Genomic DNA, 24793 nt, shown 5'->3' on the forward strand with positions numbered 1-24793 from the left:
CTACCACTCAAAAGTTTAAATTGAAGATGGTGTTTTGAAAGTGCTGGCTTTGTTGTTTTAATTAACACACACACACACAATCAGAAATAGAATAGGAATGAAATAAAAGAAAACAAACTACAAATTAATTTGTTCTAGTTCTCAAAGAGAAACAGATCCCCAAAGGGATGGACTCTAGAATAGTTATAACATGAAAAACACAATTTATGGCATGCCTATGTAGCTCAGTTAACATATAGAAAAAGGAAGGTCTTCATGACACCAATATTATAAAGTTTTTTACTGCAGTAGTCAACTAATGGATGTTTTCTTATTAATGAAATTTTGCTGTCATAATGCGCAGATCAGTTCTTTAAAAATTGTACCTATATGAGTTGTCTCTAGTATGAGTGTATTATATAGATGGAGTGCTCATAATAACTTCAATTAGTAGACAAACTTAGTATGTGAAGTACAATCAATGGTCCAATATAATGAGCAATATAAAAAGATATGTTCTTGAGAGATATTTTATCTGCAAAATTTTCCTATTATATTCATAATTAAACTTCTATAGCACAAATATCTTCTATATGTGAAAATTTCTGATGATTCTAAGCTATTAAGAATGTATAAAATTCTTGGGGCACCTGGGTGGCTCAGTCGTTAAGCGTTTGCCTTCGGCTCAGGTCATGATCCCAGGGTCCTGGGATCGAGCCCCACATCGGGCTCCCTGCTCCGCGGGAGGCCTGCTTCTCCCTCTCCCACTCACCCTGCTTGTGTTCCCTCTCTTGCTGTGTCTCTCTCTGTCAAATAAATAAATAAAATCTTAAAAAAAAAAGAATGTATAAAATTCTTCATTTATTCTTATATTGACATGAGGTTAGAAAATTTGGTTCCTATATTTTAAGTACTGTTTCCTCACAATGTGAATTTATCATGGTCCTGATAATCAATAAATCCAAATACAAACTAAATTCTTATAAATCTATGCTTTTTTCAAAAACATAATGAAGTTATTTTTCCAGCAAAAGATGGTCTTTATCTGTCTTGTCGTAACAGTTTATCTTAGAGTTTGTTAGATTCCAGAAGAAGCAACTCATATCTATTTCACTTGTTTTGTTTAGCACATAGTATAGCATATAAACGTTCCATACAGATGGATAAATATTCTATATTTTTTATGAAGAATAAAATACATAAAAATATTAATATCATTTTCCCAAAGAATTAACTATAGGAAAATATTGTTCAAGATTTTTAGTTTTACTATGAAAAGTGTTTCTCTGGTCTCAGATTTGACTGAAATAGCATTACTATTTTAAAACGCCTATAAATCTGGGTGCCTGGGTGGCTCAGTTGGTTAAGCGACTGCCTTCAGCTCAGGTCATGATCCTGGAGTCCCTGGATCGAGTCCCGCATCGGGCTCCCTGCTCTGCAGGGAGTCTGCTTCTCCCTCCGACCCTTCCCCCTCTCATGTGCTCTCTCTCATTCTCTCTCTCTCAAATAAATAAAAATCTTTAAAAAAAATTTTTTTAAATAATAAAAAATAAATAAATAAAACGCCTATAAATCTATGCTGTATGACATGAAAATGAGTATCAACTGTAATTCTTCTCAATCAGCAAAGGGCTATTATAACACAGAATAAATATTTGAGGGTTTATTTCTGAGAAAGTACTCAAGAGATATTTTTGTGAAAAAGTGTATCACTAATTAATGCAGATTCTAGCTAAAGTAGAAAGTGTTACCACAGTGGTCCATTTTATGTAGTTCACTAAATTTTATTTTCTCTTGAAAATACCAATACAAGGATACAGATTGACATCTTAGATATCTGAAGTTGATGATGATCCCTAGCCATAATAAACCAAAAAAAAAAAAGTTTCCTCATGTTTCAAATAGTTTCATCTCACTCTGACTGGGAATGAGTGTATTTATAGACATATAATTAGGAAGTGTTTTACATACATGGTAATAATATACATGGTTTGAGCAGTTTCAGAAGACCTTGAGCCCTTATCATTCAAAATGTACTAAATCAGCCACTGATATAACTAATAAATGGAATTGGAATAATCAGCATTCTTTACTACTTCTCTCTCCCCTTCATTGGGTGAATATCTGTGTCCCAATATAAGATAAGTCTAGAACTTTCAGTTTTGCTTATATGCTGATTTCACGTCCTGAATAAAGTCCCTCTGCTTAGCTATCCCAGCACCTTCACCTCATATTGGGTAAACAAGGTGCCACATGGTAACATGAAACAAAAAACTTTGGACTGAGGTACAAAGCAACCGGATTAGTGTCTGTTCACTCACCTGATGTCATTGTACCTTTAGTATCAGTAGGTCTTATTCTCCTCATCTATCAAATAAAGGGGTGGGACTAGTTGATTTGACTGAGCCACACACAGTGTGTGTTTTATTACATACCATTAATAATGTATTCATTATTCTTTTTCTCTGTAACAAGCCTGGGCTCATTTTGGAATTCCTCCCAAAATCAATGTTTTCATTAGGAAGTGGATAACAAACTATTTTGCATTTAACATTAGTTGAGGGACTTCTGAAATTTTTTACTTTGGAACAGAGAACTTAAACTGCTATCTTTTCAAGAATTCTACATGGGAGTATGTGTTTTATGTTAGTAGCACTTAAAATAGCTTTCAGATCATTTTAACCTGATAATATACTAAATCTTGTTCATTCTCCTTAGGATATTTATTAAAATAATTCAAAAATTGATGATACTCATCAAATGGCTATAAGGGTATGCCTACATTAACACATTTTTACATGGTATTTGTTTTTTCAGAAGTGCTTTGAGATTAATAAGTTAAAAACATATTGTTAGATTTCTATATCAGAACCTGGATATATTTATGATTTTTTCTCTTTTTTTAGATATACATTTTCAAACTCTGGAGATATATGAGATAAGCCTTCATTGTATCTGCCTAAAAATAAAATCTTATCTTCTCCAAAGAAGATAATGACAGAGATTTGTACATTTCAGATTCAAATATCTTGGCAGAGATGAACACTTTCCTATTTATAATTCATCAGTCACACCATAGTTCCATTAACTGCAAAAGACTTTTTACCAATTTTGGAAAGAACGATTACAGAAAAAAGATAAGTAAAGTTTTCTCCAAAGACATAATAGGGTGTGATTTGAAGAAAATCCTGAGTTACCACTGCCCAAAAATATCTTCCCTGTATCTAGGACCTGAAATTCCTATCACTGGTCATAGAAGATGAAAAATGGGATTGAAATTCAAGCTGTAAGTGAAAAACGAAACACTAGTGTTGACACATTACCTGTTGCCTAGCAGAAAGTAAAACTGGGAAAATAGAATGTAGGCCTATAGGGTAGCCCAGGAAAATAGGCTGAGAGAACAAAGATATTTGGGTAACTACAAGTCACCAAATACCAAACAAGACATAGAAATTGGGGACACAAATGGAAAGGGATTGCTTATTAAAATCTTCCTATGTTGTTAATAGAAAACCAAAGGAGAGGAGTGCTTCATTTAAAAAGCAGGTATTCTAAATGCTAATTATACATTTTTATGGAAAAAAATTAGTAGCATTCCTATAGAAATAAAAGAGCAAGTATTAAATTCTTCAGGCAAATAGTATTTATAGAAGCATTCTTTGAACAAAACTTTACCTAGCTTCCAATGAGTACAGATATTGTACATGCAGACATGAATTAGGTGAGGCTTCTGTTCTCAAGATGTGTGAGCTGATAATTAAAATACAAAATAATAATGCAAAATACTAACAGCCAAGGTTGACACGTGCAGAGTGCTGTGGAGTCCCAGCAGAAGCATCTACTTTTACCCAGCAGAATTTAGAAAGAAAATAAGAGATGAGGTTTAAGATGATTCTTGAAGAATAATTAAGAGATCACTCAGAGGAAAGGGGAAAACAGAGTGGATTGGAACAAGGGTAGAAAAAGGGAAATTTCATGGCAAACAAGAAGATTTAAAAGATAGTTGGAGGCTCTAGAATCAGACCAATTTAGGTCCAAATCCTGGCTCTAACACTTAGCAGCTGTGAGAATTTAAGGAACTGTTTAATCTCTCTGAACTTTGTTTTTTCTTCATCTATAAAATGATAATAGCAATAACATGAATAACATCTACCTTTTATATATTCACGTGCATATAAAGTCCTGATACTGTGCTTAATAAAATTTAACCATCTTATTCACTACTGTAAAAGTTCAAATGAGAGACAATGATAGTCTAAGCTAGGCAAATGAGGAAAAACAGAGGGAGAAATTGTGAGCAGATCAGATACAGGGAATTATCAGGGTTGATCCAAAGTTTCTAATCTGAGCATCAGAAAAAAGCAGTTCAGAAAGATAAGCAGGTTTGGGAAACAGGTTGAGTATATGAGGTACCTACATGCCATAAGTGGGATTCCAGAGGAGAAATACACATCTGGGAATTGTTAGCATGGCTGACTCAATGACCAGAAGAGATCTTATGGTGAAACTGTTCAGGACAGAGAGCAAAAACCCGTAAGACCCAATCAAACCTTAAGGAACAAGATAACATATTAATAACTCTTAAATTCTCACTGGAAGCTCATCACATCATTTATAGTACTGATAATGATTATTTATTGAGTTTTACTATGTAGTGGACACTATGCTAAGTATTTGGATATGTTATTCACTCATTCAATAAATAGTTATTGAGCATCTACCATATACCAATATGGTTGTCAGAGATAGGGAGTCACCAACAAACCAAGCAGAAAACATGTCTGCCCTCAAGAAGCTTACATTGTCTTTATGTCATAAAATAGCAATTGTAGAAAATCATATTGGCTATTAAAAAAAAGACAACATAATAGGATAGAGAGTAGCAAGGTGGGAGGTGGGGATGCTCTGGAGAAAGTAGTCGAGGGATTCTCCCTACCTAATTCATATGCTCCTCCCTTTTGACAACCCTAATCAAGGGTGAGGAATCTGAGGTTTTGAGAAGTTAAATAACTCTTTCAGTATCTCTCACTAGAACCAAGATTTTTCTAACTCTAATACCTTAATCATTATAATCAATATAATCATATTATATAACTCAATACTATTTTTTTTTAAAGATTTTATTTATTTATTTGACACAGAGAGAGAAAGCACAAGTAAGCAGAGAGGCAGGCAGAGAGAGAGAGAGAAGCAGGCTCTCCACCAAGCAGGGAGCCGGACATGGGGCTCGATCCCAGGACCCTGGGATCATGACCCGAGCCGAAGGCAGCCGCTTAACCGACTGAGCCACCCAGGCGCCCCTATAACTCAATACTATTAATCATTATAAGTACAGTCTCCCACAACCAAGCTGAATACAAAGTAAATGTGCAATGATCTAACATAAAAAATATGCATTCAGATTTAAAATGCCATTACTATACAGACCATTTTAATATGAAAGATCACTATTAAAACTATCTCTAGTTACTGCTAATGAACTCATGAAAATTGGTTTAAAATGCCATCGATGCTTGGGTCTCTGCGAGAAAGAAGAATTATCAGGGAACTGATGTAATGATGCCCAGATTCCAGTAATAGGATGAAACATCTTCTGTTTAGCTGGCAAATATTTGCTTAAACCCAATTACTTATGAATGAGAGGGGAAGGCGATTGCAGAGGATCCAAGCTACGAGCCTGCCAAGAGCAAGTTGGAGGTCATGGCACTCACCATGCAGCAACCCACAGCTGTCCCTATTGTCCTGGATGAAAAATGAGCAGGAGATCCAGGACCAGGGCCATGGCCATAGTCAGTCAGTGCTAACTGCCTGCATCTTCAGTTTGAGATCCTGAAGGAACAGGTATGGGCAAATAGTGAAAAATGTCATGAGAAACACCAAAGCCAAAGAAATAAAGTGCTGAAAGAATCTAGAATGTATGGGCAAATAATTTGGAGTAAATAAAATAGGAAATCATAAGAGCATTTTTATTTAATTTTAATAAGCAACTTCTTTCCCATCTGAGGTGGTTTTTATCTGCCAGCCATACACAGAGCAGCTACTTTCTAAAGACACCCCCCAACATCTAATACCTGCCATAGTCGCCTTGCCCTACAGTTTTGCTTAAAATGTGGAACCAGCCACTAAGGGCTTAGATCATTTATCCAAGTATAAATTAGTATGTTTATAAAAAGGATTTGATTAGTGGCACTTTCTCTCTCTTTTTTTTTTTTTAAGATTTTACATATTTATTTGTCAGAGAGAGCACACAAGCACAAGCAGGGGGAGTGGCAGGCAGAGGGAGAAGCAGGCTGAGTAGGGAGCCCAATGCAAGACTCGATCCCAGGACCCTGGGGTCATGACCTGAGCTGAAAGCAGACGCTTAACTGACTGGGCCACCCAGGCATCCCAATCAGTGGCACTTTCAAATTTTAGGAATTTATGGGACTTAGAAAGAATAATTCATTTTCATTATTTTACTTGAGCCTTCAAACAATCCTACCAGGATGCATTTTTATCCCCAAGACATAGAGGGGAAGAGTGGCAGGGCCCCAAGAGCAGGGTGTTTGCTGCTCCCTGGGCCCGTGCTTGAGTGGTGAGATTCAGGTGGGCAAAGAAAAATCCAGTAGCAGGGGGGTAATGGAAACTTCTCTGCTGGACCGCTGCATGAGTAAGTGAGCTGATGGATTCGGATGTGCGGACCACAGTCCCTGGCAGAGTTAATGAAGACAGGGATTGTGCTTTTAGAAAGTAATGGCTTCTGAGAATCAAAAAGGAAGAAAGAGCTCACATGCAAGAGAAAAACAAAATGAAATATGTAAAGGGAAAAAGAGGGAGTAAGAGTGTAAACCGAGGAAGCAGCAGTCTCAGGTGTCAAACACAAGAAAAGGGGAAAGAGAAATGAAATCAGCACCATGCCTGCCGAGGGCGCTAGGATAGTAAATAAGCAGCGCTTGTAATAATGATAAACACCCTTCGTTAGACGGCTTCCATTCTTAATAAGGAAAGGAAACTTTTCAATGCAAGAAAGGAATATGCCAGATCTATAAACATCCTTAGTTTGCAACTTATACTTTAAAAGGAATGGCATACAGAAAGAGGTGGGAAAATCTACTGGATAATTTGACTTCTTGACAGGACGACAGCTCATCTTGCTGCTTCTAATTAATAACGCATTTAGCTGTATCAGACACTTTGATGGGCTTCTCTGAGAGCGCTTGCAACTGAGTTCTTTCTCACAGGCGTTTACTGGTGAGAAGAATGATAGAAGACAGGTAAGGTAAATATAGTCTGTTCGTATGCCATAACACCATCTGATAGCACCCCGGACACCAGGTGATTCATACACAAGTTACATCCAAAGCAAGTAAATCTAAAATTGGAGTGTATGTGCTAGCCCAATTTTTATGTGTCGGTTTTGCAGTTTGTTTCTAAGGTTGCCACAAATGAATGTTATTATTAGCTTAAAGCTTTGGTGAGAAGTTTCTTTGAGAAGAAAAAACCAAAAGGGTTCTGAGGTTCTGTTTTCAGGAATAAAACTTGGAAGCTACTAGGTGCCAGGCACTGTGATAGTCATTTTGCATTTCTTATCTCATTCAAGTCTCACGATAAATGTGCAAAGAAGTTATTATTAACTACATTTTAACCTTGAGAAAACTAAGGTTCAGAGAGATTAAAAACTTGTCTCCATTCACTCAAGGAACCAAGAAACCAAGAAACAAAGCCGGCAGCAAAATTAAGAACTTTCTAACTCACATCCATGCTCTTCCCATAAATCAAATGAAGATTTGCTTATTAAAGGCCAAAACTGCAACTTTTTTCAGTCACACGCTTGCAAATCAGTCTCTGACATTGAGGGGACTGTCATGTGACTAAGTAATGATTGATCTTCTTGACAGATCTCAAATGAGCTATTGTCATCATTCAAATGACACCATAATGATGACTGCAGGTATCATACAACAGATACACAAGTTAGAAAATTCTTCCCATGAAATAAGCAACAGCTATTGCAATGTGCACTCCTATGTGCACTTTAAGAAAAAAAAAAATCATAAAGACCTAATTTTAAAAGAGATTACTGTCTTCAGTAATTCCCTGTCTTCCCAAAGGCAGGGAAATCTTTCAGACAAACTGAAGTGAATAATCTGAGTATTCTGAACTGAATAATCATTCTGATAACAGAAAGATGCTGAGAAATCACCGAGGCGCCTCTTGCTAAGCTAGCCATGTCCAGAACAGTTTCCTCTCTCCCACCAAAGCATCATCGATCACGTATGTTCCCCCAGCCTAGATCTCTTCCCTGAAATCCAGGCCTTCTCTATGCAATGCCACTACATTTGAGGACCGCTTACGGTGCACCCTTTTATCACCACTCATCCTCAATGACTCAGAAAGGTGGGGGATCTGAATCCCATTTTTCAGATGAAGAAATTACTTCCCTGAAATCACAAACCAAACAAGTGATGGAGCCAGGCAACACTTCAAGCCCAGGTCTTTCTGATTCTTGTTGATTTCTTGTTTCCCCAGCTCTCCCTGCCTCGCAGCATAACCCCCAGTGTCCCCACGGGGTTCCAGAGCTCTCTCAGTTTTTTGCATCTAGAACTGAATTCATCATTCCTCCTTGTAATTCATCTCTGCTTCCTTTCCTTCCTGTCTTCTTTCTCAGAATGGATGGCACCACTTATCACCTGTAATATAATTGCATGTTCACTTGCCTACCCTTCCATTAAAACTCGTTTTATGTGCCAAGAATCTGTCAGCCTGGCAAATAGTTTAAAACACACTTAATATGTAAATGTTTGCTAAATAAATGTTGCTACCCAGTCACCTGACTCAGAACCCAGACTCCTTCCTTTCCTTCAGCCCTCAAGACCAGTTAGCAACCAAGTTTTGTCTGCTCTACTCTAAATATCTCATGCAGCTGTCTTCATTTAGTGGCTGCCTGAGTTCTTATTCCCACCATTCTTGCATGGATTAGGAGTTTTCTTCTGAAAGATAGAAACACCCTTCTGTCCGAGGTGAATCCCATCCATAACACTATCCAGCAAATCTGATCCAGTTCTTCAGTAATCCCTCATTGTCTCTACCATGATACATGTCTCTTCAAAAATTTTACACTAGCTTACCATTCCAATTTCATTTCTCATGCTTTCTTGTGCTGGCTCTGTCTCTCTCTCACACACCCACCCACTCTCTCTCTCACATCCACCCCCCCACACATATACTCTCTTTCTCACACACACACACACACACACACACAAGTGTGCTCTGGCTATTAGAAACTGCTTACAAGCCCCTCGAACCCACATGCCTTCTCTCCATGGTGTCATTTCCCGCACATGAAATGCACTTTTCTCATTTACTTGCCTCATAAATTGTAAATTACAAGACCAAAGGTTAATCATTTGTCATCCTTTTAAAGTCACAATCTTCTAACACGTGTTCGCTCATGCAGAACTTCTAATCATTAAAATATGTACATCTAATTTTATATGTTCAAAATATAGAAATTTATTGCTTGCATTAAATATCACCAAGTATTTTATCTGTCATATTTTTATATTTCAATCCATCTGACCCTCAATCCTAGTAAGCATTTGCAGCAGTAAAAAAAAGAAAAAAAAATGTGAGATATTAACCAAGATGTTTTACTTGCATTTCTATGGCCCTGCCCTATTTTGTGAGCAACAAACAGTAGCTCAGGGAGTACTTAGAGCACAGAAAGCAAATGGTCAGGCTTGACTTCTGAATTCTAAAATAAAGACCTGAAACTTGTAGCAATAACAAAGATCTTAAAAGTTTTTTATTTGCAAGTATGGACTTTTCTCTACTTCCAAATGGTTGTCCTGAAAATCCAGGCATAATAGTTATGCCTTTAGAAAAATAAATTTTAAAATTTTGAATAAGGAGTGCTTGGAATCCTGCTTTCCTGAAGTTTTCTAAACTTTTTATCTTTAGTATGGAAATTTTTTATTCGAGTTTATTTCCTGTGAGTTATATCCATTCATTTACCTTTCTAGTTTTTATACTTTATTTGCTAATAGAACTTTAGGAAAACGACTCATCAAAAAAATCTGCTTTACTTAATAGAAATCATAGCACTCTTACACTGTTTCTATACACACGCTTGCCTTTTCCCAGTTTTACCCTTTTCCCTGTTAAACTTCACCTGCCTGAGATTTCTGCCCCCTTTCTCTTTGCTTTAAATAATTCCTGTTCCTCCTCAACACCCTGTTTGAAACCCATCTTTCTCTCCAAATGCCCACGGCAACAATTACCAGTGAAATTCATGGGTCATAAATCTTGTGCTATTTTGTCATAATTTTTCTCTTGAACTACTTGAACTACTTTGTAATATTTTATTATTATGTTCTTTTCAAGAATAGTACTCTATTTCTGCAACTAGATTATAAAATTTTGGAGAGAACTATGTTCTCCACCTTTATATCCACCAAAAACCACATCAATGGTTTGCAAGGACTAAATGCTAAGAACACATTTGATATGGTATCTTATCCTTTAGTGATGATGATAATCATAATAGTAATAATATAATTTATTAAGCATTTGCTATGTGCCAGGTGCTGTGCCAATCCCTGCAAGCGTATTATCTCCTGTAATTCTCACAACAAGCTTATGAGTCTGGTTCCATTGTTATCTTTATCATATAGCAGGTAAAACAGACTGTAGAGTTGTTAACTAATTTATTCTAGCCATATAGCCACAAGTGGAAAAATCAGAACTCAGTTTTATCCTTTATGCTAAATTTCTGCTTGTAGGAACCCACATCTAGTACCAAGTAGACAAAATCTTATTATCCATTTCTTAATGTCATTGTTTTAGGAAAACTATTCTTTATCAGTAACAAATCTCCATCCAAGTGTCTGTATCCCCCAAGAACAACAAGAAAGCACTCTGAAATAGGCACCTTAAGTAAGAAGTAGATGATGTTAAAGTTGCTTCATGGCTTTAATGAAGTAATATAAATACCTAGGGGAAAAAACTAAATCACATGAATAGAAAACATTATGAACCAGAACTTTACAATAAATAATGATAAATAGTAGACAAGGATTTCTAAATATTTTATAAATAGTAGACAAGGACTTCTAAATATCAGAGCTAGTGATAATTCTGAAAAACAACAAGGCAGTCTAAAAATACAACATGGAGTAAAAGAATCATTGTCAACTAAATCACTGTGAGAGAGAAAAGTGTTTTTTTAACAACCTCTTAATAGGATCTGGAATTGGTGAAATCATTTACATGTGAATCATAAGTAAAGAAAATAAAGACAAAGAGATTATAAAGTACTTTGAGCACAGTACTATCTGTTCTTGGTTTATTACTTCTGACAAACAACTCTTACAAATAAAAAGAGCATGAAATGTTTGGGGAACTGTAAATAGTTTGGGTTCTAATAAGAACTTTCAAAACTAATATATCCAAAACAAATTCTTGATCTTCCTCCAAAGTCTATCCCTCCTCAGTTTTCCTCATTTCAGGAAACATCATTGCCTCTTCCAAGTTCTGCACTTTTTTTTTTTAAAGATTTTATTTATTTATTTATTAGAGAGCGAGCGAGAGAGAAACAGCATGAGAGGGGGGAGGGTCAGAGGGAGAAGCAGGCTCCCCACCGAGCTGGAAGCCTGATGCGGGGCTCGATCCCGGGACTCCGGGATCATGACCTGAGCCGAAGGCAGTCGCTCAACCGACTGAGCCACCCAGGCGCCCCTCAAGTTCTGCACTTTTCCCTGTTAAATTTCAGCAGCCTGAAATTTCTTCCCCCTTCCTCTTGGCTTTAAACAAATCCTGCTCCTCAATATCCAGTTTAAATCCTACCATGTTTTCCCAAAGTCCTCCATGATCACCCCAAGTTAGAACATCACCTCTCTCTCACTTCTGAATGTTCACAGCAACCATTGTCAATGCAATGCATGAATCACAAGAATTTAGGCCAAACCCTGGAATCCTCCTGAACTTTCTGTCTCTTTCTGCTCTTTCTGTCACATCCCCCATGCAATGCATCAGTCAATCCCATCATCTTTCCTTTGAAATGTATCCTGAAGTCTATCACTACTCATCATCTTCACTACTTTGACCTACTCCAAGCCACTGCCATATTGTGCTGGGACTATTGCAATAGGCTCCTAATTGGCCTTCCAGCCTCTACCTCACCATTCTTACCACTTTCCCCAACACACACACACACACACACACACACACACACAAGCCAGAGTGTTCTTTTGAAAATGTGCTGAGTTATATCACTCTTCAAACTTCTCCAGTGATCTCAATTGCACTTGAGGAAAAAATCCAAAATCCTTGGCATGGACTACAAGGCCCACCAGCACCCACCACCACACCTATCTAATCTTCCTCTAGTTTTGCTGTGAACCTACAAGTACCCCCCACAAAATAGTCTTTTTTTAAAAAAAGTAATATCAGTGGATAAAAATTACTTCACAGAGTTGCTATGAAGGTTATATTATTCTCAATAACACATGTAAAGTATCTAATAAACTGACCAGCCTATTACAGGCCTTCAATAAATGTTCACAAATACGTGTTTTTCATATTGCTGTATTTTTTTATTTTATGCAAATGGGACAATATGGCTGCCTAGAGTGTAATCATTTAATCCTGTAATCCAAGAGGTATGAAACACAATAATTGTCAGTTTACAAATTGAAAGAGAGATAAGTATAGGTCTATTAGTTTGCATTGTTTAAAATAATAATCTACCTCTGAGATTCTGCAGAAAAAGGAAATAACCTCATAAAAACTCAGATTATTGTGGTCTTGATCACATTATAGACTAAGTCTTCTCTCCCATATCATACCTACACAAAGTCAAGGTGCTTGAAGGATCACTTTTCAGGATAATTTTACTTCAGTAAAATACGTTATGTAGATGGTATCTATTTTCTACCTCATATTTCCCGGAAATTAATTATTTAGAAAGAAATGAGTAGATCCTATTCCAGTAAGTGCAGACCAGCATTTTTTGCCATTTAATGTTTTAAGAATATTTGAGTGTTTTCTGACTACAATCCAAATTCAATGCAAACAGTCGAGTAGCACACAGAGACCCCATTATCAAGTCTTTCTGCTCACCAAGAGGATGAATAATATAATGAGACATGTTAATTATTTGCTTTCCAGCAGCTGTGATTGATTAGTTTTGACTGGTACATTTTGCTAATATGTTAGAGTACAGTAAATATTGGGGCCTGTTATTTTTTCCAGGGCAAGGAAGCCATGGTCCCTAATGACTTAACTTCATTTGTAGCTTTCTCTACAATCTGCCAAAGTGTTGGTTTATCCAGGTTAATCTCTTTACCAAATAAATTTCTGTGAATTTCATGTTACCAGACTGATCATTAAGTTCAGGTGAGTCTTCAGAGCCCTCTGTCTTAGAAAAGTTGACATCTCTCTCTCTCTCTCTCTCACACACACACACACACACACACACACACACACACACACACACACACACACTGCAGTTTATGACTTAACAACATATATAACCAAACCTATGGAGGTACTAAGAAATCCCAGCTACCGTATATACATTTTTTCTTTATACTTAAGAATATCTTTTTAAAACATGTTCAGTTTTTTTTAACAACCAAATGCCTTTTGTGGGACCATGCATAATTGCACCAGACCCAGTATTAGATTTGAAAACTTTAAACTGATTGTGAAGAGTTTTTAATCATGGCCATCTAGAAGAAACTGTCACTTGAGCAGTGTTTCTCAACATTTTTTCTGTCATCATCCCTGTAAGGAGCCTTCTTAAACATTTTTGTTTTCCTAATTGCCCCCTCCCCATGAAATGTTGATACCTCAGATACATATCTGGTTATATCTGGTTATGTACTGTAGCCCTTTAAAAGGCCACAAACCATTGTAATTTCTGAGATTTTTTGATCCTCCAAGAACCAATTTTCACCCATTGGGGGCAATATCACCACTGATGAGAATGCATTCACTAGAGTCTTCACTGTATTTCCTCTTCACCATATTCTCATATTCCATATTTCATATTCTCATTTGGATACATGACCTCTATATCTTATGTTTCTCATACAAACTGGTGAAATAGTAATAGGCATAACCTCCAAGTCTAGGTCACTCCCTAAAGGAGGTAGACAAGACGATGCACATGATACAAACATACTTTATCCCCTTTCCCCACCTCCCAAATAACACATGCTGACCCAGACATAAGCAACCTTAAGGCAATCTTGAAGGAAGAAAGAAATCTCAAAAGAGTCATGTGCAAATTGTGCTTTGCAGAAAGACTGAATGGCTTGAATCTACAGTCTACTTACTTTAATGAAGCTTTAGTGTCCACATCAATTAAATGGAAATACCATTGGTTATCTCTTGCCCATTCATTCATTTAACAAATATTTGTTACCTCCATCAAAACCCCTATGAAGACAATCAAAAATACCTATTGAGCAAAAAAGGGTAAGTTTCCTGAACTTACTGCAGGAAGCAAGAACACCACTTTTGCAGTCTTAAAATCTTCAAAGGTAGAAAATTAGGGGAGGATATTTATAGGATTATAGGTTATATTGGTTACAGGTTATAGGATGCATCCTGAATGATTTTAAGGTAGTTCTTGAAAAGCAGAGAAACAGTGGGGATTGGGAAGAGTTAATGACATAACTTTGGATTGGTGGTCCCAGTGAAGTTGAGGTCTTGAAATGAGTATGGTGAGGAAGTTATTTTTCAAAGCAGTCCTAGGAGCAACCTCCCCATTTTTATATGTCACCTGTTTTAATTAGTTTGTGGTCTTAGCTTCCTGGAACAACAACAAAAAAAAAAAAAAAAAATTTTTTTTTTTTTTTTTGCTTGGTCCTGGTATCACATAACACAGTAACTGAGATTTGTTTCGTTTCTCACCTCCTGCAATATGTTGGACGTTAATTTAGGAACTAAAGATATAGCTGTGAACAAGACAAGTTCTCTGCCTTCAAGAAGCTTCTACTCTAGCAAGAAAAAATAGCTTTGAATATGATATCACATAGAACAAATCTTTTGAAGACGTGTAAGTTGCTAGGGAAGTAAATATCAGAGCAAATTCATTAATGAGGACATTATAAGAAAATGTCATTTTATAAATTGTCTTGAAGAGTCTCTAAAACATGATAAGAAGGATCCTTGAGAATGTCCACTGGCTTTTTGGTGTCTGGGCTTGAACATGAAAGACAGGATGGGGTAGTTTACTGTTTTTCCATTGTGACTTTGGAGTGATCTATAGGTCATCACTATAATCTATAGATTAAATGATTTCATTTAATTTTGCCCCAGATACTTTTAAGCCCCAGCTAGGAACTGCAACAGTCTTCACAAAATTCTACAGAAGACCCTGCCTCACCTTCTGAGTTTGGGAGGGCATGCATAAAGCAAGGAATAGAAGCTTGATCAAGACTATCATCTAAAAACTATTAGTTATAGTTAACCCAAACTGGGATTAAAGTCTATAAAAATCTATAGTTTTTAGATTTCATAAATGTTGCGTTTTAGTAGGTCAGAATATCAGACATGCATGTTTAAGAATCACACCTAAGTGGTGTGATTGAAGTCATGATAGAAGTCTTTGGAGTCCAAAGCACTTAATTCCTATATTGTCCATACAGGAAAGCAAATCCCACTGGCAATTGCAATCTAGAATTACTGAAGCACTAAAAATTAAATAAATCTACTCAAGAAACTCAAATCCAGGAAAATAGGACAATTTAATTTCATGAAATTATTGCTTTGGCTCCGTCTCTTCTGGCTCAGCTTTGACAGATCCTCTGGACAGATCATCCATGAGCCAACAACTCCCACCACATTCTGCCCTCTCCAATCTGGCAGGCCCACTTGTACCCTTCTCCCTCCCCCACTAAAACTGGCTTCATCTCCAACATACCCATTTTGGAAATAGCCATCACACCAGGCCCACCAGGCAAACCTGCACTAAGATGTCTCCAAATGTTCTGGCCCATCACTTCCTAATATTGTGACCCTAAGCCTCTCAAATTCTTGTGCTTGACTTTCCTCACCTATAAAATGGGGGTACGAATAATATCTAGCTTGGAGAGCTATTCTGAGGTTTAAGTAAGATAATGCATGAAAAGGTGTTAGCACAGTAACTAAAAAACAAATAACTATGAATTTTAGCTGATGCCCTCAACATGGCTCTCCAATTTTGTCTTTTCTTGGATGCTGCTGAATCTAACAGAATCTTGACTCTCATCACCTCGCACCTCATATCTTATTATTTTAACAGCTTTCCCACTGGTTTTCTTACCACCATTTTTTTCTTTTTTATTCATCTTAGACAGTAGTAATTAACCATCCTCTTCTCTCAACTGCCCATCCCATCAAGTTTCTGGCTGGTACACATTCTAGTGCCTCACTTTCAAGGTTTTCTGTAACCTGACTCTACTAAACCAACCTAGACCCATTCTTAATTAATAATGAGTGTCCTCTTTTTGGTAGTTTTTAGTTGTAACCAATGGTTAGAGAAAGACAAAGCCTGTAGATCTTCTTTCTCAAGCCTTGACACTCCAAGTACCTCAGAATGAAAGCAAGACTGAGAGTTGGTTCTATTACCTATGCAAATAGACATTTGAGACATTTGAAATAGCCGTATCACCTGTAAGCTCATGAAGGTCCATCTCTCTATTCTTTCTGGTGTTCCAGCAGTGTTCTGTATACAAAATTTCCTTGAAGCAGATTCTATGCCATTTCTTCCCCAGCCTTGAGATATAACTGACATAAAACATTGTGTAAGTTTGTGTATAACATGCTGATCTAGTACATTTATATATTGCAAAATAATTACCACCACAGCACTAACATCTCTGTCACATCCCCTAATTACCATTTTTGTGTGTGTGGTGAGAACATTTAAGATCTACTCTCTTCGTAACTTTCAAGTATATAATACAGTATGATTAACTATCATTGCCATCCTATACATTAGATCCTCAGAACTTATTCATCTTATAACTGGAAGTTATACCCTTTGACCAACATCTCCCCATCCCCCCACCCACCACTCTATTCTAATGGCAAGATTCAATTAACCTTCTGGTCTGAGTCAGACAACAATATCCTCTGCTGAACAATTGAAAATAGCACAGGTTCAGAATCCTAAGCCTACAGGGCCTGTCCAAAGCACGTGGTCTGAGCTGGACTCACTAGATCTTCATGCCTTCTTTATGTACCAGCCGCCATGCCTCTACAAAATTTCCAGCCTGATACATCCTCATTTTGTGGACTTAAAAATAATATCTAATATCTATCATAGTAATTAATAAAGCAACTGATATTAATTGAAGTCAAGATAGTGAAGTTCTCTGCCTACCTGGGGCTCTAAATTTGGGGCCACTGCATCATATCTTTCATATACTGACAAACCACCTCTGGAGTATATACTTCTAAGATACCTCAAATGTTAACTAATGGACCCTAGGGTATAGATTAAATTTACACCTTCTATGCTGAAGTATTTAACAATAAATTGCAGAACATCTAATATACTTACCCTGTTCCCCAACACACATATTCATCTAGAGCAGGGTTTCTCAACCCTGGCACTACTGACATTTTGGCCTATATAATTCTCTATTGTGGGGGATGTGCATTGTACGATATTCAGCACATACCTGGTATCTACCCATGAAATGCCAGGAGCACCCTCCTCCAGCTGTGATAAGCAAAAATATTTACAAACATTATCAAATGTCCCAGAGAGGGAAAACCGCCCCGAGTTGAGTGCTACTGCTCTAATCTAGGCTTACTCCTGAAGGCCATCCCCAGCCACCAGGCTATTTTTCTTTCTTTACTTTTGCTTACATGAACCCCCAGTCTTAGAAGTTACCTCCTCGGGGCACCTGGGTGGCTCAGTTGGTTAGGCGACTGCCTTTGACTCAGGTCATGATCTCAGGGTCCTGGGATCAAGCCTGGCATCTGACTCCCTGCTCAGTGGGGAGCCTGCATCCCCCTCTCCTGCTCCCCTGCTTGTTCTCTCTCTCTGTGTCAAATAAATAAGTAAAATCTTTAAAAAAAGTTACCTCCTCCACTCTCCTGCTTACATATGACCCATCCTCTAAGACAACAAACACCTCAAAAAACTAAATGAAGCTCTCAGAAGTGATTTGTTTTGTCCAGTGATGCAGTTTCTGGATCACTGTAGTCCCCATAGTTCTGGTTATCTTATAGTTCCTGACTCTTGCTACTAACCTCATTTATGTTACCTGCCTGGCCCTATAAGAATTTGCTGTGACACCTATACCTTAATATTAAGTATAAATCATTCTTCCATGAAATTTCCCACTCACTATGTCCATACTTAACCTCTTCCTTCTCTGGAGAAGTTTTACACTCTGAAGAAAAAAAAAAAAATTCAACATATTCTGGTACCAAAATTTTCCTGCAGCTTAACTGGCTCCTGTTAACAGAAGCAAACTATTAAACCAGGATATACAAAAGTCATTTATTCTTTAAAATAGTCACAGAGGGGCACCTGGGTGGCTCAGTCATTAAGCGTCTGCCTTCGACTCAGGTCATGATCCCGGGGTCCTGGGATCGAGCCCTGCATCGGGATACCTGCTCCACAGGAAGCCTTCTTCTCCCTTTCCCACCCACCCCCCTTGTGTTCCCTCTCTTGCTGTCTCTCTCTTTCTCTCTCTGTCAAAATAAATAAATAAAATCTTTAAAAATAAATAAAAAATAAAATAGTCACAGAAATCACAAGTTGGTAGGCTGGCTAAAAAATTATTCACCTAGTTAACATAGAGTATAAGCAGTCCTGTAATTTTTAGAAGATCAACACACATAGAAGACAGACTTCTTAATAAAAATTCATGTGGGAGGGTCCATTTACATAGCAATCTATGAAGCTGTTTGTATTAGGTGAAGGGAACAGGTAAATTGTGAACTCCTAGCTAAAAAAAATTTTTTAATGCTCTTGTTTCTAAAAATAACCCCTATCATATTACATCAAGAACATCATAAAAGCAAATGTTGACAAAATACAATGTTAAGTGAAACATGGCTGTTCTCAGCAAGGCTTAATAAACATAGCAGGAGTTACAACAAATTAATGATTAATAAAGCACTGTGAAGATGCAATGATGTATCTGTGCATATATTATAAATGTAGGTTAAATCATGTAAAAATAGTCCTACCTGAATCCAATTTATAATATGTAAGGAAGGTTTTACAGTTTTTCCTAAAATACAAATGAGATAAAAATTTGGCAACTTTATAGGGAAGTATAGTTAACAATGCAAAAAAATATTCCCAAACTGAGAAATGTGTTATGATCTTTGTGAGTTATCTACTTTTTGTAAATATAAATAATGTCCATTGATTATCTCACCCCCTCCTTTCTCCATTCTACATCTCTTTTTTTTATTCCTATATCAAACATTTTACAATGTTACAGCCCAGCCAGACATCCTCCCCGAAGAAAACCTCCTCTTAGATAATACGGCATTTGCTGACTCACACAACCACCCTTGGAGGTAGTTATATTCAGCTTATAGATGGGAAAACAAAATCTCAGAGAATTTAAGAATATCATCTAACTTTTTAGGTAGAAAATGTAGAACGCAAACTCAGGCATACCTGACTCCAAATGTATAGTCTTTAAGCTACTCATGCTGCTCATCAGTTTTCTCACTCTTAACAAACATATAGAGGTCAGTAGGGTCCACCTAGTTCAGTTATCTGTATATAATCATCTTAAAGTGTTCTTTGTGTGAAATTTCCTGGCATGTTATGAGATAACCAGAACTTTATTTTTTTGAATTTATTTATTTGTATTTAAATTCAATTAACATATAATGTATTATTGGTTTCAGAGGTAGAGGTCAGTGATTCATCAGTCTTATATAATATCCATTACATCATGTGCCCTCTTAATGTCCATCACCCAGTTACCCCATCCCCCCAACCCCCTCCCCTCCAGCAACCCTCAGTTTGTTTCCTATGCTTAAGAGTGAGATAACCAGAACTTTAATTGAGAATAGGATAACAAATATTCCTTAATGTGAGTAAGGTATATATGGATATGTATAGAGATATTACTATATATGTTGGAATGTATAAAATAAATGAGTGACATCCATCATATGCATAACATTTCTAAGTATTCAGTGGATGAAAATGAGGATCTGAATAAAATTCCATACCCCTCTCACAGTGGAACTGGTAAAACACTTTAATTAATGTGACTAGGAGAATAGTCTCCATTCTGGTCTGGGTTTCTCTCTCTTTTTTTTTTTTTTTTTTTTGGCATCCTCTTTTTCTTTAATGAATATTTCACTGTTTTTGTGTCATGCTGGCTTATTATGGAATATGGGTTTATTGAGCATCAGGATCTTTCTTTTTCACACACTGAAAGTTCAATTATGAGCTCTATCATTGTATTCTAAAAATATTTACTCATAATGACTACTCAGTATTTGCCAATCACTGTGTTAAATATATTACATCTATTATCTCATATCACATTTATAGAACCTTGCAAGGGGTAAATCTTTGTACTATCATTGTGTGGCTGAGGACATCAAGGCTTACGGATACTGTATGAATTCCAACGTCACACAGATGGGAGGGGGTAGGCTGGAATTCAGGTGCAGAACTGTCTAATTCCAAACTGTATACTCAACTGCCTTGTGGTACAGCTGAGGAGGGAATGTTTCTCTGCAAAGAAGTTTTGCAAAATATCAGCTGCATGCTTCACATGCTAACCAAGACTTGTTCCCTTCCTCTGTTTACGTGGCATTCCGGGTTCTGCGTGAGGCAACGATTCTTTATGCCAAAGGAAAGAGTGCTTTAGTCAGTTCCCTATAAAGGAAGGAGGGCTAATGTTTTTCTTTGGAGAAAAATACAACTTCCAGATTAATGATCAACATGAAAACAAATTATCATTGGGCAAATATTTCCTATGCATTAAATGTTTTCCAGGTATAGTGTTCAGGGGATGTTGTTGGTTAATTCTATCTAAATGGGGGTTGCATTTTAACCAATTTCTTTTATCAATTTCTACATTATATACAATTTACATTTCTAATTAAGTCCTACAATTCATTTAGTTAATATCAGTTTAAATTAATAATGTAAAATAATATTAGCTATATAAAATAAATTAAATTACATAGAACTTAATTTCCCCTTCAGTCTAACTAGATTCAAGGATATTAAAGATCCTTAAAAATGCTTCAAGTGGAAATTTGAACTTCTAGTAGGAATGTTATAATTCACATACTGAAAAGTGCCTTGTCATGTACAGATGAAACCTATGACCTCTTTTCACTCTACTACATTGAGATTCCTAGGAAAGGAAAGGACAGTTAGATTCCCAGGAAAGGATTTTGCTAATCTGTCTCCAACTCCTTTGTGGTTCCCACTGAAGGCAATGGCAGTCACTTACAAAAATGTAATTCTGTAATGTTATGAAGCTTACTGGCCTACCTGAGCTAAATTCACAAATTCCATTTTCTTCTCACCATGCTAAAACCAGCTGAATTATCTGGTCTTCAAAGCAAGACAGGTTTACTCTGCCAGTCTAAGGCCTAGAGGAATTATTATGTAGTAATTTTCCAGTTTTGTTTTTTTTTTAAGATTTTATTTATTCACTTTAGAGAGAGAGCATGAGCAGGAGGAGCAGAGGGAGAGAGACAAGCAGACTCAAATCTTGTCATGGGACTCGATCCATGACCTTGAGATCATGACCTGAGCTGAAATCAAGAGTTGGATGCTTAACCTACTGAGCCATCCAAGCACCCCTCAGGTTTTTTGTTGTTTTTTTTTAAGCCTAATTAAATGTTGTTTTAAAGTTTATATCAAGGAATTTATTTTGCAGTGGAAATTTACCCCCTGGATACTTAGTCAAGTTTTTTTTTCCCTTAAATATTTATAAAGCAGTATGCTGGAAGTCACATATCAGAGATCTATTACAATACAACTTTTAATAGAAAAGCGAGTGCATTTTAGCCAAAATCCACATACTTGACATGGGATGACTACATCTGCTATTTTCAGTTAAATACTTCCTCTACCTGGAGAGGTTCTCGTCCTGGAAGGCATTTCAAAACATGAAGTGCTAATATCTTTTTTTAAAAAATAGAGTGAGTGAGTAACAATATTCTAAAACCCTTGCCAGGAAGAAGAGAAATGCTAAATATAGATTGAGAAAATCCATCTTATTTGGGAGATTAAATCAGACCTGTATAAACACCTGAAGTCATATAGCAACATTCTACCACAAACCAGTCAATTGTTACATTTTCAAAATTCTGTAATTCCTGTTTCATCATATGCTTTTATAATCACTGTGCCCTTTTCCAACAATTCACCAGGTCCCCAAATTATTGCTCTTTACATAAATTGATAAAGCTCAGAAAAACTGATTCACTAGCTAAAAGGGGTAATCCTGGAATACACACAAAACAGGATTTAAAAAAAAAACAAAAAAAACAGGGCAACTGGGTGGCTCAGTCGGTTAGGTGTCTGCCTTTGGCTCAGGTGTGATCCCAGGGTCCTGGGATCAAGCCCCACGTGGGTTTCTCTCTGATCAGCAGGGAGTCGGCTTCTCCCTCCCCCTCTGCCTACCACTCCGCCTGCTTGTGCCTTGAGTTTTCTAGAGCTCTGTCTGTCAAATAAAAAATAAATAAAATCCTTTAAAAAAATCAGGGTATTCTAGTGAAAAAGAAAAAAGCAAGTATTCTCACTTAAGTTTCAAAACACTAACTAAATTCCAGTGTCATATAGCATTAATTCTAACACTCAGTGATCCTCTGTAACATTACATCATCTTTCTCATGCACAAACATATTTGATCTTTATAGTCATTCCTTGAGGAGACTGTTATTATTATAATCTCCATTTTATAAATGAGTAAACAATAACTCAGAAAGCTGAAGTGTCTCCTGGGAATTAAACTCAGGTCTCAGATTAGATGTGCTTTCTAAGGCAGGCAAGCCCTTTTAAAAATGAGGATAAATCATTACTGAAGAATGAGGATTAAGGTCATACTGCACTTTGGAAAACCCACCTGCTGTTCTGTGTGTAGTGACTCTTCTGTGATTCTATAAAACAAGACTATTTCCACTGTCCTTCATATGCTGGTATAATAGTAACAAAGAGGTTAGATTGTCTGATTATAGTGAACTTTATTAAATAACACACTCCTCATAAACTTCTATCTCAATAGTAAAAGGTTACCCTCATATTTGGAAGTTTTTAGTTGCAGAGTAATAGTCATTGCCCAAGGAAGAAACCAAAAGGATATGACTTAAGTTTCTTAGCGAAAGTGTCTTCTTTTCTTTGTTTTGTTTTTTTTTTTTTAAATAGCAGGAGGGGAAGAATGAAGGGGGGGAAATCGGAGGGGGAGATGAACCATGAGAGACTATGGACTCTGAGAAACAAACTGAGGGTTCTAGAGGGGAGGGGGGTGGGGGGATGGGTTAGCCTGGTGATGGGTATTAGAGGGCACGTTCTTCATAGAGCACTGGGTGTTATACACAAACAATGAATCATGGAACACTACATCTAAAACTAATGATGTAATGTATGGTGATTAACATAACATAATAAAAAGTGTTTTTTTAATATATGCAATGTTTTTGCATTTGTAAATAATTATACTTCCCCCATCACCAGGTATATTTTAGCAATAATGATAAATCTGAACCTATCAATAAGATTAAAACAGGATTCTACATTCATTTTTATTTTATGAATCTGACATAATGGAATTAGGCCTCACACTGAGATTTCTAGAGCACCCTGGACCTAAAAATTTACATTTTAGTTAGCACTAACTGGATGGAGTTGCAGTAGAATGCAGCGTGGTTGACTACTTGCTTTATGTTGAAGATCAGTCTGATGGATCTATTGTCTTTCACATCTTCAACTATGGGTTTGACTAAGCTACAAATTAGTACTTTGAAAGTATTCGTTGACTGCTTCTTTTAACCTTCTCTGAAGTAATTACCTGCTGTATATTCCTACCCACTCATATGCACGCACATGCATAAACACATGCCAATGCACACAGCGCAGCTTGACTAATTGCCTATTTTAAATATTTTAAAAGTTCAATGCTTTTCTCTTTAACTCTGAACAATTTCATCTCCAATTACCCACATTCATGGTCAACTTCTAAATCTACATCTCTTGTTTTGTGCATTCTCCTTAACTCTAAGCCCACATACCCAGTTTTCAGGTGGACCTTGGCAATATGAATGTTCCCAGAAGCAGATCAATTGCCTCACATCTTCAAACTCCTCCTCTTCCAAATCCGGTCTTCCTCCTGCATCTGTCTCCTGATACGGCCTCCTCGTGCTCCCAGGTGTCCATGTCTGAAACTTCAGAATTTCAAATCATCTCCCCACCCCCTTCACCCTCCTCCTCGAATCAGTGTCTTCTAATCATTGCTTCCATTTCCATGGTGCCCCCTGCATTCATTTCCTCAGTGTCCTCAACCTTCCTTTCCTAGTCTAGCCCTCAACACCTCTCACCTGGCTTCACCAAATTTCCTACTATCCATCCCTCCAGTAGCCCAGGCCTCTTCTCCATCCCTTATCCCTCTCTGAGTCAGTTACCTTCCCAAAATTAAGATCTGGCCCTTTCATGCCTCCCAAAATTTGCACATCTCCTAATATCCAAAAAATAAGATTCAAATACCTGGTTTGGGTATTCAAGAGCTCTCTCTATGTGACCTCAACACAACTTTTCAGTTTTATCTCCAAGCCTACTGCTTTTTCTTGGTCTCTACTGTGAACTAATCATTATTCCAATTCCAATTACACA

General features: G+C 36.9%; 1 long non-coding RNA gene across 1 annotated transcript in view; it reads right to left on the reverse strand.

The window, feature by feature from the left end:
* Nucleotides 1–3513: 3513 nt before the first annotated feature.
* Nucleotides 3514–24793, reverse strand: part of LOC118014106 — a 204932-nt gene continuing 183652 nt past the window's right edge. The window contains exons 7-9 of the long non-coding RNA XR_004680199.1: nucleotides 16619–16734; nucleotides 5691–5808; nucleotides 3514–4486 (exon numbers count right to left, since the gene is read on the reverse strand). This is a non-coding gene — a long non-coding RNA (uncharacterized LOC118014106). The remainder of the gene's footprint in view (nucleotides 4487–5690; nucleotides 5809–16618; nucleotides 16735–24793) is intronic.

Source organism: Mirounga leonina, unplaced genomic scaffold, assembly GCF_011800145.1.
Source record: "Mirounga leonina isolate KUSES-001 unplaced genomic scaffold, KU_Mleo_1.0 Mir_154, whole genome shotgun sequence".
NCBI lineage: Eukaryota > Metazoa > Chordata > Mammalia > Carnivora > Phocidae > Mirounga > Mirounga leonina.